The sequence below is a fragment of the Triticum aestivum genome, chromosome 6B (assembly GCF_018294505.1).
Source record: "Triticum aestivum cultivar Chinese Spring chromosome 6B, IWGSC CS RefSeq v2.1, whole genome shotgun sequence".
Lineage (NCBI taxonomy): Eukaryota > Viridiplantae > Streptophyta > Magnoliopsida > Poales > Poaceae > Triticum > Triticum aestivum.
In genome coordinates, this window is record NC_057810.1 from 483,343,720 (window position 1) to 483,361,057 (window position 17,338).

Consider the following 17,338-nt stretch of genomic DNA (forward strand, 5'->3'; position numbering starts at 1 on the left):
TTGACCACGTTGACCACGCCGCGCCGAGAGCACCAGGGCGGTGGACGACGGCAAGGCCTAGGAAGGGGACGATGCGGAGCTGGGGAAGATGCGGTAGTGGATGCCCACACATAGAGGAGTATGAGGGTTCACTGGTTCGCTGCGGTGTGAGGCTGCTGTCGCTGCAGAATAACAGGGGGTGTGGGTGAGTAGAGGGATGGCCTGGCCAGCGGTGGGAGTAGTAGGGGGCGGTGAGGCCTCCGCCGCATCGCAGCCAGCTACGGGAGGTAGGAGCATGAGGCACGGCCGGCGCTGGTTTGGGCGGCTGGAGCAAGAAGACCCGAGGTTGAAGAAGCACTACGACCGTTGGATGGACATCGTACAGTCACTGGAGCTAGAATCGTGCATATTGACTAAGTTGACAAAGCCCTCCATCCCCGTCAACTTAGTAGGCCCACAAGTCAGCCTGCCACTATACTGGGTCCCAGCTAACAGGGGGACTATTCATTTTTTTGTGCGTAATAAGGAGGCACTTCCTTGCGTGCGAAGATATAGCTGGTGGGTCCGAGTTGTTAGAGCCGACCGTGGGGAGGAGGGAGCAGGCAGTCCCGCCGACGCTTGTTTGAGTGGCTGGAGCAGGAAGAGCAGAGATTGAAGAAGCACAACGGCTGTTGGATGGCGATCCAACAGTCACTGCTTGTGCGTCAACCTTTTTTTAGGAAAGCCTCAAATCTGTGGAAAACAGCATACAACCCATCTGCCATTATTTCTAATAATTTACAGCACATTTGCTAATTCTTAAGGTTTTTTTGGAGCCCATATTCTTTTTGTTAGCATTACAGCCCATATTGTGGCCATGCTATGCTTGAGCTTGCGTTGGTTTTCCTCTAAGAGGAGAGGGTGATGTAGCAAAGTGTAGCGTAAGTATTTCCCTCAGTTTTGAAAACCAAGGTATCAATCCAGTAGGAGGCTCCTCAAAAGTCCCACGCACCTACACAAACAAACTAAGAACTCGAACCAACACAATAAAGGGGTTGTCAATCCCTTCACGGCCACTTGAGAAAGTGAGATCTAATAAAGATAGTATGATAAGATAAATATTTTTTTGGTATTTTTGATATAGATGCAAAAAGTAAAGATGCAAAATAAAAGTAGATTGAAAGCAAATATGATAAGAGATAGACCCGGGGGCCATAGGTTTCACTAGAGGCTTCTCTCAAGATAGCATAAGTATTACGGTGGTGAACAAATTACTGTCGAGCAATTGATAGAAAAGCGCATAGTTATGAGATTATCTAGGCATGATCATGTATATAGGCATCACGTCCATAACAAGTAGACCGACTCCTGCCTGCATCTACTACTATTACTCCACACATCGACCAACTCCTGCCTGCATCTAAAGTATTAAGTTCATAAGAACAGAGCAACACATTAAGCAAGATGACATGATGTAGAGGGATAAACACATGCAATATGGTATAAACCCCATCTTGTTATCCTCGATGGCAACAATACAATACGTGCCTTGCTGCCCCTGCTGTCACTGGGAAAGGACACCGCAAGATTGAACCCAAAGCTAAGCACTTCTCCCATTGCAAGAAAGATCAATCTAGTAGGCCAAACCAAACTGATAATTTGAAGAGACTTGCAAAGATAACTCAATCATACATAAAAGAATTCAGAGAAGATTCAAATATTATTTATAGATAAACTTGATCATAAACCCATAATTCATCGGATCTCGACAAACACACCGCAAAAAGAGATTACATCGAATAGATCTCCACAAGAGAGGGGGAGAACATTGTATTGAGATCCAAAAAGAGAGAAGAAGCCATCTAGCTAATAATTATGGACCCGTAGGTCTATGGTAAACTACTCACAACTCATCGGAGGGGCAAGGGTGTTGATGTAGAGGCCCTCCGTGGTTGCTTCCCCCTCCGGCAGGGTGCCGGCAAGGGCTCCAAGATGGGATCTTGCGGATACAGAAGGTTATTGCAGTGGAAATTGTGTTTCGTAGTGCTCCTGGATGTTTTCGGGGTACGTAGGTATATATAGGAGGAAGAAGTACGTCGGTGGACGCCCGAGGGGCCCACGAGACAGGGGGCACGCCCTAGGGGGCGCGCCCTCCTATCTCATGGGGCCCTTGGAGCTTTCTTGACTTGCACTCCAGGCTCTCCGGATCAGAAGTTGAGGATTCTCCAATCTCACTTTTACCAAATTTAACATCAAGATCTAAAGACTTCGAATTTTTGGGCGCCTTCTAGGCAAAGTTGATTCATCATCACTCCCATAATCATCAAAATTCATATTGCAAAACATAGATCTAATCGGAGACGTATCAATAACTTTAAGATCCTCATCATTATTTTTATGAAGACTAGAACAACACACTTTTATAAAGCTTTCTTTTTTAGCACGCAATCTAGCGGTTCTTTCCTTGCACTCGTCAATAGAAATTCTCATTACTTTGAGAGACTCATTGATATCATGCTTAGGACAAGAAGATCCTAGTTTAAGAGAATTAACATCAAGCGAAAGTCTATCAATGTTCCTAGCCAAATCATCAACTTTGAGCAATTTTTCTTCAAGCAAAGCATTAAAATTCTTTTGAGAAATCATAAATTCTTTCACACTATTCTCAAAATCAGAGGGCATCTTATTAAAATTATCATAAGAATTATTGTAGGAATTTCCATAATTATTAGAGGGATTACTAGCGAACGGTCTAGCATTAAAATTTCCTCTATAAGCGTTGTTTCCAAAACTATTCCTACCAACAAAATTCACATCCATAGATTCATTATTATTATCAATCAAGGAAGACAAAGGCATATCATTGGGATCAAGAGGAGTATTTTTTGTAGCAAACATCTACATAAGTTAATCCATCTTTCCACTCAAAACATTAACTTCTTCTATAGCATGCACTTTTTTACTAGAAGATCTTTCGGTGTGCCATTGAGAATAATTAGCCATAATATTATCAAGCAATTTTGTAGCATCTCCTAACGTGATTTCCATAAAGGTGCCTCCGAATCTAAGAGATTTCTAGAAGCAAAGTTCAAACCGGCATAAAATTTTTGTATGATTATCCATAAATTCAAACCATGAGTAGGGCAATTGCGAAGCATCAATTTCATTCTTTCCCAAGATTGGGCAACATGCTCATGATCAAGTTGTTTAAAATTCATGATATCGTTCCTAAGAGTGATAATCTTAGCGGGAGGAAAATACTTAGAGATAAAAGCATCTTTGCACTTGTTCCAAGAATCAATACTATTTTTAGGCAAAGAAGAAAACCAAACTTTAGCACGATCTCTAAGTGAAAACGGAAATAACTTCAATTTAGCAATATCATTATCCGTATCTTTCTTCTTTTGCACATCACACAAATCAACAAAATTGTTTAGATGAGTAGCGGCATCTTCACTAGGAAGGCCGGGGAATTGATCTTTCATAACAAGAATCAGCAAAGCGGTATTGATTTCACAAGACTCAACATCATTAAGAGGAGCAATCGGAGTACTAAGGAAATCATTATTATTGGTATTCGAGAAGTTGCACAACTTGGTATTATCTTGTGCCATGGCAACAAGTAATCCAACACACAAGCAAACAAAAAACGGCAAGCGAAAAAGAGAGGACGAGATTGGGAAAGAGAGGGCAAATAAAACGGCAAGGGTGAAGTGGGGGAGAGGAAAACGAGAGGCAAACGGCAAATAATGTAAATGCAAGGGAGATGGGTTTGTGATGGGTACTTGGTATGTCTTGACTTGAGCGAAGACCTCCCCGACAACGGCGCCAGAAATCCTTCTTGCTACGTCTTGAGCTTGCGTTGGTTTTCCTCGAAGAGGAGAGGGTGATGCAGCAAAGTGTAGCGTAACTATTTCCCTCAGTTTTGAGAACCAAGGTATCAATCCAGTAGGAGGCTCCTCAAAAGTCCCATGCACCTACACAAACAAACTAAGAACTCGCAACCAACGCAATAAATGGGTTGTCAATCCCTTCACGGCCACTTGCAAAAGTGAGATCTAATAAAGATAGTATGATAAGATAAATATTTTTTTGGTATTTTTGATATAGATGCAAAAAGTAAAGATGCAAAATAAAAGTAGATTGAAAGAAAATATGATAAGAGATAGACCCGGGGGCCATAGGTTTCACTAGAGGCTTCTCTCAAGATAGCATAAGTATTACGGTGGGTGAACAAATTACTGCCGAGCAATTGATAGAAAAGTGCATAGTTATGAGATTATCTAGGCATGATCATGTATATAGGCATCACGTCCATAAAAAGTAGACCGACTCCTGCCTGCATCTACTACTATTACTCCACACATCTACCGACTCCTGCGTGCATCTAGAGTATTAAGTTCATAAGAACAGAGCAACGCATTAAGCAAGATGACATGATGTAGAGGGATAAACACATGCAATATGGTATAAACCCCATCTTGTTATCCTCGATGGCAACAATACAATATGTGTCTTGCAACCCTTTCTGTCACTGGGTAAGAACACCGCAAGATTCAACCCAAAGCTAAACACTTCTCCCATGGCAAGAAATATCAATCTAGTAGGCCAAACCAAACTGATAATTCGAAGAGACTTGCAAAGATAACTCAATCATACATAAAAGAATTTAGAGAAGATTCGAATATTATTCATAGATAAACTTGATCATAAACCCACAATTCATCCGATCTCGACAAACACACCGCAAAAAGAGATTACATCGAATAGATCTCCACAAGATAGGGGGAGAACATTATATTGAGATCCAAAAAGAGAGAAGAAGCCATCTAGCTAATAACTATGGACCCGTAGGTCTGTGGTAAACTACTCACAACTCATCAGAGGGGCAAGGATGTTGATGTAGAGGCCCTCCGTGGTTGCTTCCCCCTCCGGCAGAGTGTCGGCAAGGGCTCCAAGATGGGATCTCGCGGATATAGAAGGTTGTGGCGGTGGAAATAGTGTTTCGTGGTGCTCCTAGATGTTTTCGGGGTACGTAGGTATATATAGGAGGAAGAAGTACGTTGGTAGACGCCCGAGGGGCCCACGAGACAAGGGGCGCGCCCTAGTGGGGGCACGCCCTCCTATCTCGTGGGGCCCTCGGAGCTTTCTTGATTTGCACTCCAGGCTCTCCGGATCAGATTTGTTCCAAAAATAACGCTCCCGAAGGTTTCATTCCGTTTGGACTCCGTTTGATATTCCTTTTCTTCGAAATACTGAAATAGGCAAAAAAACAGCAATATGGGCTGGGCCTCCGGTTAGTAGGTTAGTCCCAAAAATGATATAAATGTGTAAAATAAAGCCCATAAACATCCAAAAGGGGTAATATAATAGCATGGAATAATCAAAAATTATAGATACGTTGGAGATGTATCAAGCATCCCCAAGCTTAATTCCTGCTCGTCCTCGAGTAGGTAAATGATAAAAGGAGAATTTTTGATGTGGAATGCTACCTAGCATATTTCATAATGTAATTTTCTTTATTGTGGCATGAATGTTCAGATCCAAATGAATACAAAATGAAAGTTCATATTGACATAAGAAATAGTAACACTTCAAGCATACTAATCAAAGTAATCATGTCTTCTCAAAATAACATGGCAAAAGAAAGTTCATCCCTACAAAATCATATAGTTAGGCTATGCTTCATTTTTGTCACACAAAGATGTTCCCAACTTCTATACCCCCGATGACAAGCCAAGCAATTGTTTCATACTTAAATAATCTCAAACTTTTTCAACCTTCACGCAATACATGAGCGTGAGCCATGGATATAGCACTATGGGTGGAATAGAATATGATGATGGGGATTGTGTGGAGAAGACAAAAAAGGAGAAAGTCTCACATTGACGAGGATAACCAATGCGCTATGGAGATGCCCATCAATTGATGTCAACATGAGGAGTAGGGATTGCCATGCAACGGATGCACTAGAGCTATGAATGCTCAACAAAAGAAAACTAGTGGGTTGGCATCCAACTTGCTTGCTCACGAAGACCTAGGGCATTTGAGGAAGCCCATCGTAGGAATATACAAGCCAAGTTCTATAATGAAAAATTCCCACTAGTATGAAAAAGACAACTTATGAGACTCACTACATGAAAAACATGGTGCTTCTTTAAAGCACAATATATGAGACTCACTACATGAAGAACAAGGTGCTACTTTGAAGCACAAATGTGGAAAAAAAGAGATAGTAACATTGCCCTTTTTATTTATTTTCTTTTTTCTTTTTTTCTTTTCTTTTTTTTCTTTTTTTTGGGCCTTTCTTTTTTTTCTTTTTTTCTTTGGGCAATGCTCTAATAATGATGATCATCACACTTCTATTGATTACAACATAAGGATTACAACTCGAAACTAGAACAAGATATGACTATATATGAATGCCTCCGGCGGTGTACCGGGATGGTGCAATGAATCAAGAGTGACATGTATGAAAAATAATACTTGGTGGCTTTGCCACAAATACGATGTCAACTACATGATCATGCAATGGCAATATGACAAAAGTAAAGTATGTCATGAAAATGATGAACGGAACGGTGGAAAGTTGCATGGCAATATATCTCGGAATGGCTATGGAAATGCCATAATAGGTAGGTATGGTGGCTGTTTTGAGGAAGATAAAAGGAGGTTTATGTGTGATAGAGTGTATCGTATCACGGGGTTTGGATGCACCGGCGAAGTTTGCACCAACTCTCAAGGTGAGAAAGGGCAATGCACGGTGCCGAAGAGGCTAGCAAAGGTGGAAAGGTAAAAATGCGTATAATCCATGGACTCAACATTAGTCAAAAGAACTCATATACTTATCGCAAAAATTTAGAAGTCATCAAAAACTCAAGTACTACACGCATGCTCCTAGGGGGATAGATTGGTAGGAAAAGACCATCGCTTGTCCCCGACCGCCACTCATAAAGATGCACAAGCCAAGTACACTTCATGTTTCAAATTTGTTACACAACTTTAACCATACGTGCATGCTACGGGATTTGCTAACTTCAACACAAGCATTCTTTGAATTCATAATCACCCAACTAGCATGACTTTAATATCACTACCTCCGTATCTCAAAACAATTATCAAGTATCAAGTTGATCATGGCATCCAATTCACTTTTCTATGATAGTTTTTATTATACCCAACTTGGATGCTCATCATTCTAGGACCAACTTTATGACCATAACAAATACCATGATGTTCTAAAAGACTCTCAAAATAATATAAGTGAAGCATGAGATACTAGCAATTTCTACAAAATTAAGACACCACCGTGCTCTAAAAGTTATAAGTGAAGCACTAGAGCAAAAACTATCAAGCTCAAAAGATATAAGTGAAGCACATAGAGTATTCTAGCAAATTCTAATCAAATAGGCTTCTCCCAAAAGATGTATACATCAAGGATGATTATGGTAAACTAAAAAGCAAATACTAATATAATACATGACGCTCCAAGCAAAACACATATCATGTGGCGAATAAAAATATAGCTCCAAGTAAAGTTACCAATGAACAAAGACGAAAGAGGGGATGCCTTCCCGAGGCATCCCCAAGCTTAGGCTTTTGGCTGTTCTTGAATATCTTGGGGCGACATGGGCATCCCCAAGCTTAGGCTCTTGCCACCCTTTATTCCATAGTCCATAAAAGCTTTACCCAAAACTTGAAAACTTCACAACACAAAACTCAACAGGAAATCTTATAAGCTCCGTTAGTGAAAGAAAACAAAACCACCACAAAAGGTAATGCAATGAACTCATTCTTTATTTATATTGGTGTTAAACCTACTTTATTACAACTTCTTTATGGTTTATAAACTAATTTACTAGCCATAGATGCATTGAAATAAGCAAACAACACACGAAAAACAGATTCTGTCAAAAACAGAACAGTCTATATCAATCTGTAACTAACACAAACTTATGGAACTCTAAAAATCCTACCAAAATAGGAAGTCCTGGACAATTTGTCTATTGAACAGAAGCAAAAAGAATCAACGCAAAATCACATTCCTGTGATTTAACAAAATTATATTCGTGCGCACAAAGTTTTTGTTTTTCAGCAGAATCAAATCAACTATCATCGTAGGTTATCCTATAGGTTCTACTTGGCACAAACACTAATTAAAAGATAAAAACACATCTATCCAGAAGGTAGATGCAAGATTTATTACTAAACAGGAGAAAAAACTAAAAACATAAATAAAAATTGGGTTGCCTCCCAACTAGCGCTATTGTTTAACGCCCCTAGCTAGGCATAATAACAAAGATAGATCTAACGAGTGCCATCTTTGGCACTAGATTCATAAGTAGCACGCATGATAGATTCATAAGGTAATTTAACTTTCTTTCTTGGAAAGTTCTCCATGCCTTTCTTTAATGGAAATTGGAATCTAATATTCCCTTCCTTCATATCAATAATTGCACCAATCGTTCTAAGGAAAGGTCTACCAAGAATAATAGGGCAAGAAAGATTGCAATCTATATCAAGAACGATAAAATCTACGGGCACCAAATTTGTATTTGCAATGATGAGAACATCATTGATACTTCCCATAGGCTTTTTAATGGTGGAATCCGCAAGGTGCAAATTTAAAGAGCAATCATCAAGATCATGGAAACCTAGAATATCACATAAAGTTTTCAGAATTGTGGAAACAATAGCACCCAAATCACACAAAGCAAAACACTCATAATCTTTAAGTTTAATCTTTATAGTAGGTTCCCACTCATCATTAAGTTTTCTAGGTATAGAAACTTCCCAATTAAGTTTTTCATCATAAGATTGCATCAAGGCATCAATAATATGTTCTGTAAAAGCTTTATTTTGACTATAAGCATGAGGAGAATTAACAATGAATTGCAACATGGAAATACAACCTTTCAAAGAGCAATTATCATAATCAAATTCCTTGAAATCCGAGATGGTAAGTTCAATATTAATAGAAGTTGAGGACTCTCCAATCTCACTTTTACCAAATTTAACATCAAGATCTAAAGACTTCGAATTTTTGGGCGCCTTCTAGGCAAAGTTGATTCATCATCACTCCCATAATCATCAAAATTCATATTGCAAAACATAGATCTAATCGGAGACGTATCAATAACTTTAATATCCTCATCATTATTTTTATGAAGACTAGAAGAACACACTTTTATAAAGCTTTCTTTTTTAGCACGCAATCTAGCGGTTCTTTCCTTGCACTCATCAATAGAAATTCTCATTACTTTGAGAGACTCATTGATATCATGCTTAGGACAAGAAGATCCTAGTTTAAGAGAATTAACATCAAGCGAAAGTCTATCAACGTTCCTAGCCAAATCATCAACTTTGAGCAATTTTTCTTCAAGCAAAGCATTAAAATTCTTTTGAGAAATCATAAATTCTTTCACACTATTCTCAAAATCAGAGGGCATCTTATTAAAATTACCATAAGAATTATTGTAGGAATTTCCATAATTATTAGAGGGATTACTAGCGAACGGTCTAGCATTAAAATTTCCTCTATAAGCGTTGTTTCCAAAACTATTCCTACCAACAAAATTCACATCCATAGATTCATTATTATTATTATCAATCAAGGAAGACAAAGGCATATCATTGGGATCAAGAGGAGTATCTTTTGTAGCAAACATCTACATAAGTTAATCCATCTTTCCACTCAAAACATTAACTTCTTCTATAGCATGCACTTTTTTACTAGAAGATCTTTCGGTGTGCCATTGAGAATAATTAGCCATAATATTATCAAGCAATTTTGTAGCATCTCCTAACGTGATTTCCATAAAGGTGCCTCCGAATCTAAGAGATTTCTAGAAGCAAAGTTCAAACCGGCATAAAATTTTTGTATGATTATCCATAAATTCAAACCATGAGTAGGGCAATTGCGAAGCATCAATTTCATTCTTTCCCAAGATTGGGCAACATGCTCATGATCAAGTTGTTTAAAATTCATGATATCGTTCCTAAGAGTGATAATCTTAGCGGGAGGAAAATACTTAGAGATAAAAGCATCTTTGCACTTGTTCCAAGAATCAATACTATTTTTAGGCAAAGAAGAAAACCAAACTTTAGCACGATCTCTAAGTGAAAACGGAAATAACTTCAATTTAGCAATATCATTATCCGTATCTTTCTTCTTTTGCACATCACACAAATCAACAAAATTGTTTAGATGAGTAGTGGCATCTTCACTAGGAAGGCCGGGGAATTGATCTTTCATAACAAGAATCAGCAAAGCGGTATTGATTTCACAAGACTCAACATCATTAAGAGGAGCAATCGGAGTACTAAGGAAATCATTATTATTGGTATTCGAGAAGTCGCACAACTTGGTATTATCTTGTGCCATGGCAACAAGTAATCCAACACACAAGCAAACAAAAAACGGCAAGCGAAAAAGAGAGGACGAGATTGGGAAAGAGAGGGCAAATAAAACGGCAAGGGTGAAGTGGGGGAGAGGAAAACGAGAGGCAAACGGCAAATAATGTAAATGCAAGGGAGATGGGTTTGTGATGGGTACTTGGTATGTCTTGACTTGAGCGAAGACCTCCCCGACAACGGCGCCAGAAATCCTTCTTGCTACGTCTTGAGCTTGCGTTGGTTTTCCTCGAAGAGGAGAGGGTGATGCAGCAAAGTGTAGCGTAACTATTTCCCTCAGTTTTGAGAACCAAGGTATCAATCCAGTAGGAGGCTCCTCAAAAGTCCCATGCACCTACACAAACAAACTAAGAACTCGCAACCAACGCAATAAATGGGTTGTCAATCCCTTCACGGCCACTTGCAAAAGTGAGATCTAATAAAGATAGTATGATAAGATAAATATTTTTTTGGTATTTTTGATATAGATGCAAAAAGTAAAGATGCAAAACAAAAGTAGATTGAAAGAAAATATGATAAGAGATAGACCCGGGGGCCATAGGTTTCACTAGAGGCTTCTCTCAAGATAGCATAAGTATTACGGTGGGTGAACAAATTACTGCCGAGCAATTGATAGAAAAGTGCATAGTTATGAGATTATCTAGGCATGATCATGTATATAGGCATCACGTCCATAAAAAGTAGACCGACTCCTGCCTGCATCTACTACTATTACTCCACACATCTACCGACTCCTGCGTGCATCTAGAGTATTAAGTTCATAAGAACAGAGCAACGCATTAAGCAAGATGACATGATGTAGAGGGATAAACACATGCAATATGGTATAAACCCCATCTTGTTATCCTCGATGGCAACAATACAATATGTGTCTTGCAACCCTTTCTGTCACTGGGTAAGAACACCGCAAGATTCAACCCAAAGCTAAACACTTCTCCCATGGCAAGAAAGATCAATCTAGTAGGCCAAACCAAACTGATAATTTGAAGAGACTTGCAAAGATAACTCAATCATACATAAAAGAATTCAGAGAAGATTTAAATATTATTTATAGATAAACTTGATCATAAACCCACAATTCATTGGATCTCGACAAACACACCGCAAAAAGAGATTACATCGAATAGATCTCCACAAGAGAGGGGGAGAACATTGTATTGAGATCCAAAAAGAGAGAAGAAGCCATCTAGCTAATAATTATGGACCCGTAGGTCTATGGTAAACTACTCACAACTCATCGGAGGGGCAAGGGTGTTGATGTAGAGGCCCTCCGTGGTTGCTTCCCCCTCCGGCAGGGTGCCGGCAAGGGCTCCAAGATGGGATCTTGCGGATACAGAAGGTTATTGCAGTGGAAATTGTGTTTCGTAGTGCTCCTGGATGTTTTCGGGGTACGTAGGTATATATAGGAGGAAGAAGTACGTCGGTGGACGCCCGAGGGGCCCACGAGACAGGGGGCACGCCCTAGGGGGCGCGCCCTCCTATCTCGTGGGGCCCTTGGAGCTTTCTTGACTTGCACTCCAGGCTCTCCGGATCATATTTGTTCCAAAAATAACGCTCCCGAAGATTTCATTCCATTTGGACTCCGTTTGATATTCCTTTTCTTTGAAATAATGAAATAGGCAAAAAAACAGCAATATGGGTTGGGCCTCTGGTTAGTAGGTTAGTCCCAAAAATGATATAAATGTGTAAAATAAAGCCCATAAACATCCAAAAGGGGTAATATAATAGCATGGAACAATCAAAAATTATAGATACGTTGGAGACGTATCAGGCCACGGTTAAAAAATTATACGAAATTTTGCATATTTCGGTGCGGTCCGAACTGTTTTTAATCCTGAAATTTCGAGTCACATTCAAACTGATTTTAAAAATAAATGTATATCAATATAGAATCCAACAAATTCTCCACGCATAAAAATTAATGTAATTTAAAATCTCGAAATGAAAAAAAATTGAAACTAATTGCCGGTTTGATGTGTTTTAAAAATGTACAACCATTTCTCATTACTGATGGGCCATTTTCTCGGCCAGCCGAATGAAAGCTCACCTTGTCTTGAAAGATTTGCAGCCCAACACGCCTGAGAAAGCGACTTACTTGGCAAATCACAAAAAAACTGGGATGTGGCCGTGGACCCAGCTGTCAGCCTCTCTACGTACAATACTCTTTCGATGGAATGTCATTGACCACATTGACCACGCCGCGCCGAGAGCACCAAGGTGGTGGACGACAACGAGGCCTAGGAAGGGGACGACGCGGAGCCGGGGAAGACGCCGCAGTGGATGCCCACGTGGAGAGGAGTACAAGGGTTCACTGGTTCGGCTGTGGTGTGAGGCTGCCGTCACTGCAGGGCCTGGCTAGCGGTGGGAGTAGTAGGGGGCGATGAGGCCTCAATGGCAGTACAGCCGGCCACTGGAGGCAGGAGCAGGCGGTCTCCCCGGTGCTGGTTTGGACGGCTGGTGCAAGAAGAGCAGCGATTGAAGAAGCAGCAGGACCGTTCGATTCAAATCCAACGGTTACTGCTGATAGAATTATTTGTTGACTAAGTTGACAAGCCCTGCGTACGCGTCAACTTAGTAGGCCCACAGGTCAGCCTCCCAACCGGTGCACCCCAGATGTTAGTGGGAGGAATCATTTTTTTCGCGTAATAAGGAGGCAGTTGATTGCGTGCGGCCAGGCCAGCGGAGGGAGTAGAGTGGGCTGGGGAAGCCTGCACGGCATCACAGCGGGCCACAAGAGGAGGGAGCATGTAGTCCCGTCGGCGCTAGTTTAGGCGGCTGGAGCAGGAAGATCAGAGATTGAAGAAGCACGTCGGCCATTGGATGGACATCCAACAGTCACTGCTGCTAGAATCGTGTGTTCACTGACAAAGCCTTGCGTAAACAAGTCAGCCTCAAAATCTGTGGCGTGTACAACCCATTTGCTATTATTTTTATAATTTTTACTCATTTTCTAATTCATATGGAATTTATTGCAGCCCGTTTTCCATTTTTAGAATTGCTGGCCATTTTCTGGTCAGTACTAGGGTCAAAAAATTAACTAAATATGTGGGAAATTTTGAAAATTTGCAATTTTTTGCTGGGAAACGAAATATTCTTAATCCAAAAATTAATATCCATACTAAAACAAATTTAAAAATAAATTAGTACTATGTCATGTTAAATCCAATGAAATACGTATAAGATATCAGTGAAGAACAAAAACAAAAAAACTAATATCCCATTTGCTATAAAAATTTTGGAATTTTCAACCCCTTTTGATATTACTTTTAACAGACATTGACCATACTCTTTGGCCAGGACGGAATGCATCCCTCCTCGTCTTGAAAGATTTGGAGCCCAGTAATTCAGAGAAAACAAATAGGCCTAGTTTGGGTATTCTTCAAAAAGAAATGTTGGGCTACCTATTTTCCCAAAGAACTGGTGCATGAGCATTTAGCTTTATTTATTTATTTACTTATTTATGTTTAGAGGACCATGAGCATGTACCTGAGCCGGATTCATGTGAGAGCCTCCCTTCCAGTTAATTATGGGCTTCTCTATTGGGCCTTCATCAATGGGCTGCATGTTATCAACAAGTGGAAAATGTGTTCCATACAAAAAATAGTATGAGCTACGTACTGTACGGGGCACTAAAGGATCGAACCGTGCAACAACTTCCAAAACATTGTGTTTGTCATTCTAACAACACATTATTCAACCAACAGACGAAATATACTACTGATTGTACATTGAAAACAGCAGCAGCAGCAACTAGGGTTGGGGGTGCAACAAAAGCAGTAAGCAGGCCAGAAGAGTGAAGATGCAGCTCTCTCTTCCAAACCAAACATCCGCCATCATTACAAAAGGGATACCAAAAAAGAACAAGTGTATGCATCAAACTAAATAAAGATCCTACTACACCAAGTGTATGCATCTAACTAACTGGCTCAGTTAGACATTACTATTTATTAAGTTGTGGAGATTGGCTGACGGCTTGAACCAGATGGGTGCCTAACGGGGGAAACTCCAGCCAGCAGGTCGAAGTCTGATACTGTCGACCCTCCCTCCTAATTTGGGCTGCAGAGCGTGGCGGCACATATCAGGGTATGGTGCATGCAGAGACGCATGGTACGCTGTGTACACACAGTTTTGCCTGATGAACGAAACCGCGCTGCCATCATGATCCTTGCCATCGGTTATCTCCTGGTTAATCGGATAATTCAGTCTGACAAACCAAAGAGCGTGTACCAAGGCTACTTACCAGCCTCCAATCAAAAATTCCTTAAGGCCCAGAGAATCTAGGATCCTGCTCAAAGACCTTGCAGTGACTGTGATTGTATTCCGCGAAACAACACGTCCGGTATGTGCGAATCATCATCAATCTTTCGCCGTCATCTGATCGAGCCAGGAACCACCTGCAACTGCCATGCCACTTTTCTTTGAAAGGTTCTGGGATTAGGAAGGGTAGGGACACCAGGCGGCCTACAACATCATATCAAGTTGGAGTCAAATAAAAAAGGGCTCTTGATTTAGTCAATCTTAAGAACAACATGTTATGAGCATGAATATTTTTTCAGTAAATCTTGACAGTAATATAAGCAAGCCATCATGATATCATAGGAAAGTGACATACTACTGTAACAGCCGTTTGTAGCGATGACTGGAGTAGGCCAGCAATACGTCCAGCCATAGAAGGAGTCGACAGCGTAAATGAAGCCCTTGTGTTCAATGGCATCAGAGAACAATGGAGGATGTATGATCCTGCGATGGACGTGCAGATTTATCCACTTACCGCAGTGACCTGTCAGATAGGCGAGACCGCGGTTGAAGAATGCAATTAGCCTGAAGTCTTTATAATTCCCATATCTTGTGGGCACTTGGCAGATTACAACCTTGAGCAAATCAAACTTGGTATCATGTTGGCTACTGTAAGATTCTGAGTATTCTGGGCCGCAGTGCCAAAGCAGTGAAGTGTTAATCGAAGGAAGAGGGATCAATCGCCGGGTGTAGACCTCCACGAGCATCCAGCTGCCGCGACCGTCGACGAGCACCATCCAAGACGTGTTCATGCCAACCCAGTACATACCGTTAATGTAGTTGAGGCTGATGGGGATCTGATCCCAGTGAAGGGGGTTGATGCTCGCCACCCTACGATCGTTATGCTGCGTGACACGTCATTTCTGAAGATCAGGCGGCATCAGCAAGCAAGGAGCTGGCTTCAAAAGCTCTGGCCTGAGGGCTTTGAGTAAATGGTACAGCCCCGACAAGCACGCGGCGAGCGGCATGGTACTGAGATTGTCCACACGCGAAACAATGAGCTTGATTACATCTGTGGGGAGCGAATTCCAGCCACTCTTTCGGCGGACGCTGCTCGGTTCTGCCATTGTTAGTGCTTGGGTTTCGGATGAGGGGGGAGGCGCCTTAGCGGGGATGGAAGCTTGGACGAGATTATGTGCGGACAAAGATGGAGAAGCGAATATGTGTTGCGGGAAGTGGACAGGTGATGATGACTACAGCACGCCGCTTGACTTACGATACACATACCAGCAGTGTAGGGTCATATCGATGCCAGACAACTTGCTTGAGTGATCATAGTACTGGTACTCCCTATAGTACCTACTACAGTACTATGCCCTAACTTGCTTGAGTAGAGTAGTAGAGTAGGACTCGGCTCTACTACTAGCACCGGAGGAGTAGTATATTCTAATCTAAAATAGTTACAAACTTCAATGCCCGAGCGTGGAACGACTATGAACCGTGCTCAAAGACCGTGTCTACGTGGTGTTTGGACTTATATGCAAAAAAATAGCAAGATGCCCGTGCATTGCACGGCACCCCATCATCACCAACTCGGTTTTTTCTCTACTCCTACTCATATAAAAGACTCAGTTGGTGATGATGGAGGCGAGGAGGCGTGTTCAGCCAGGCGTGCAGCGGACGGCACAACACTATTCGATTTGTTCTAAAAAACAAAGAAGAGTAGTAGAGATAGAGACATAGGGAGGAGCACGAGGTTGTGGGAGATAAGGATGAACGAGGCAAGGCCTTATCTGTAAATGTGGAGAGAGGTGCTGGTATCTTTTGTAAAATTGTCATAGTTGGCTTTCTATCCGTCGGATATAGATCGGACGGTCTATATTACAAGATGGCAGGCATACCATCATCACCAACTCGGTTTTCTGTAAGAGTAGATATATATAGATATAGATAGATAGAGACTAGGGAGTACTAGTAAGGACACCATCTACTGCTTCGTGTGCTACTCCTGCACTCCATTCGGCGGCCGCAACGTCCCCTACAGCCACTCCCTCCTGCGCTCCATTCGGCGGGTGCTGTTGAAATCTTGGGAGCGCACTCTCGCGACTACTGGCAGCCACGACTTCACCGACGACGACTTCTTCCCCGACCTCGGCAACCTCTTCCTCAACGACATGGGCGACAACCTCAACGCCAACGGTGCTGCTCCCGTTGCACCGTATGTGTTTTTGTCCTTCCTGTTTGAAATCATGGTAGAATTCATGTTTCTACTATGTATCCTACTACTATGCTAGTCAACATGATTAGTTTCATCTCTGTTATAGACGTCATGATTTATTTTGTGCTTATTCGGATTAAATCTTGTAGTAAGTTGCTCATATATTCAACCGGTGCAACGTCCCCTGCAGCCACTCCCATTTCATGGACGGCCTGGTCGACGCCTCCAAGGAGCCCTTCGCCACTGCTATGAGTGCCCGATGTCGTTTTGTGGCTCGCCGGCGGACATGGTGCATCACCTCACGGATGCGTGCACCGGTCACTGTTGTCCCTTGGCGGAGAACATCAAGTACGAGATGTGCTACCGGTTCACCATGCCAGAGTCGCTGGAGGATCACCGCCGCCTGCTAGTCTCGGAGGAGGACGGCAGCGTCTTCCTCTTGATCGTGGGCACCAGCGAGGCCCGCGCAGGCCGCCGCCCCGTCTCTGTAATGTGCATCAGGGCGACGCCGCT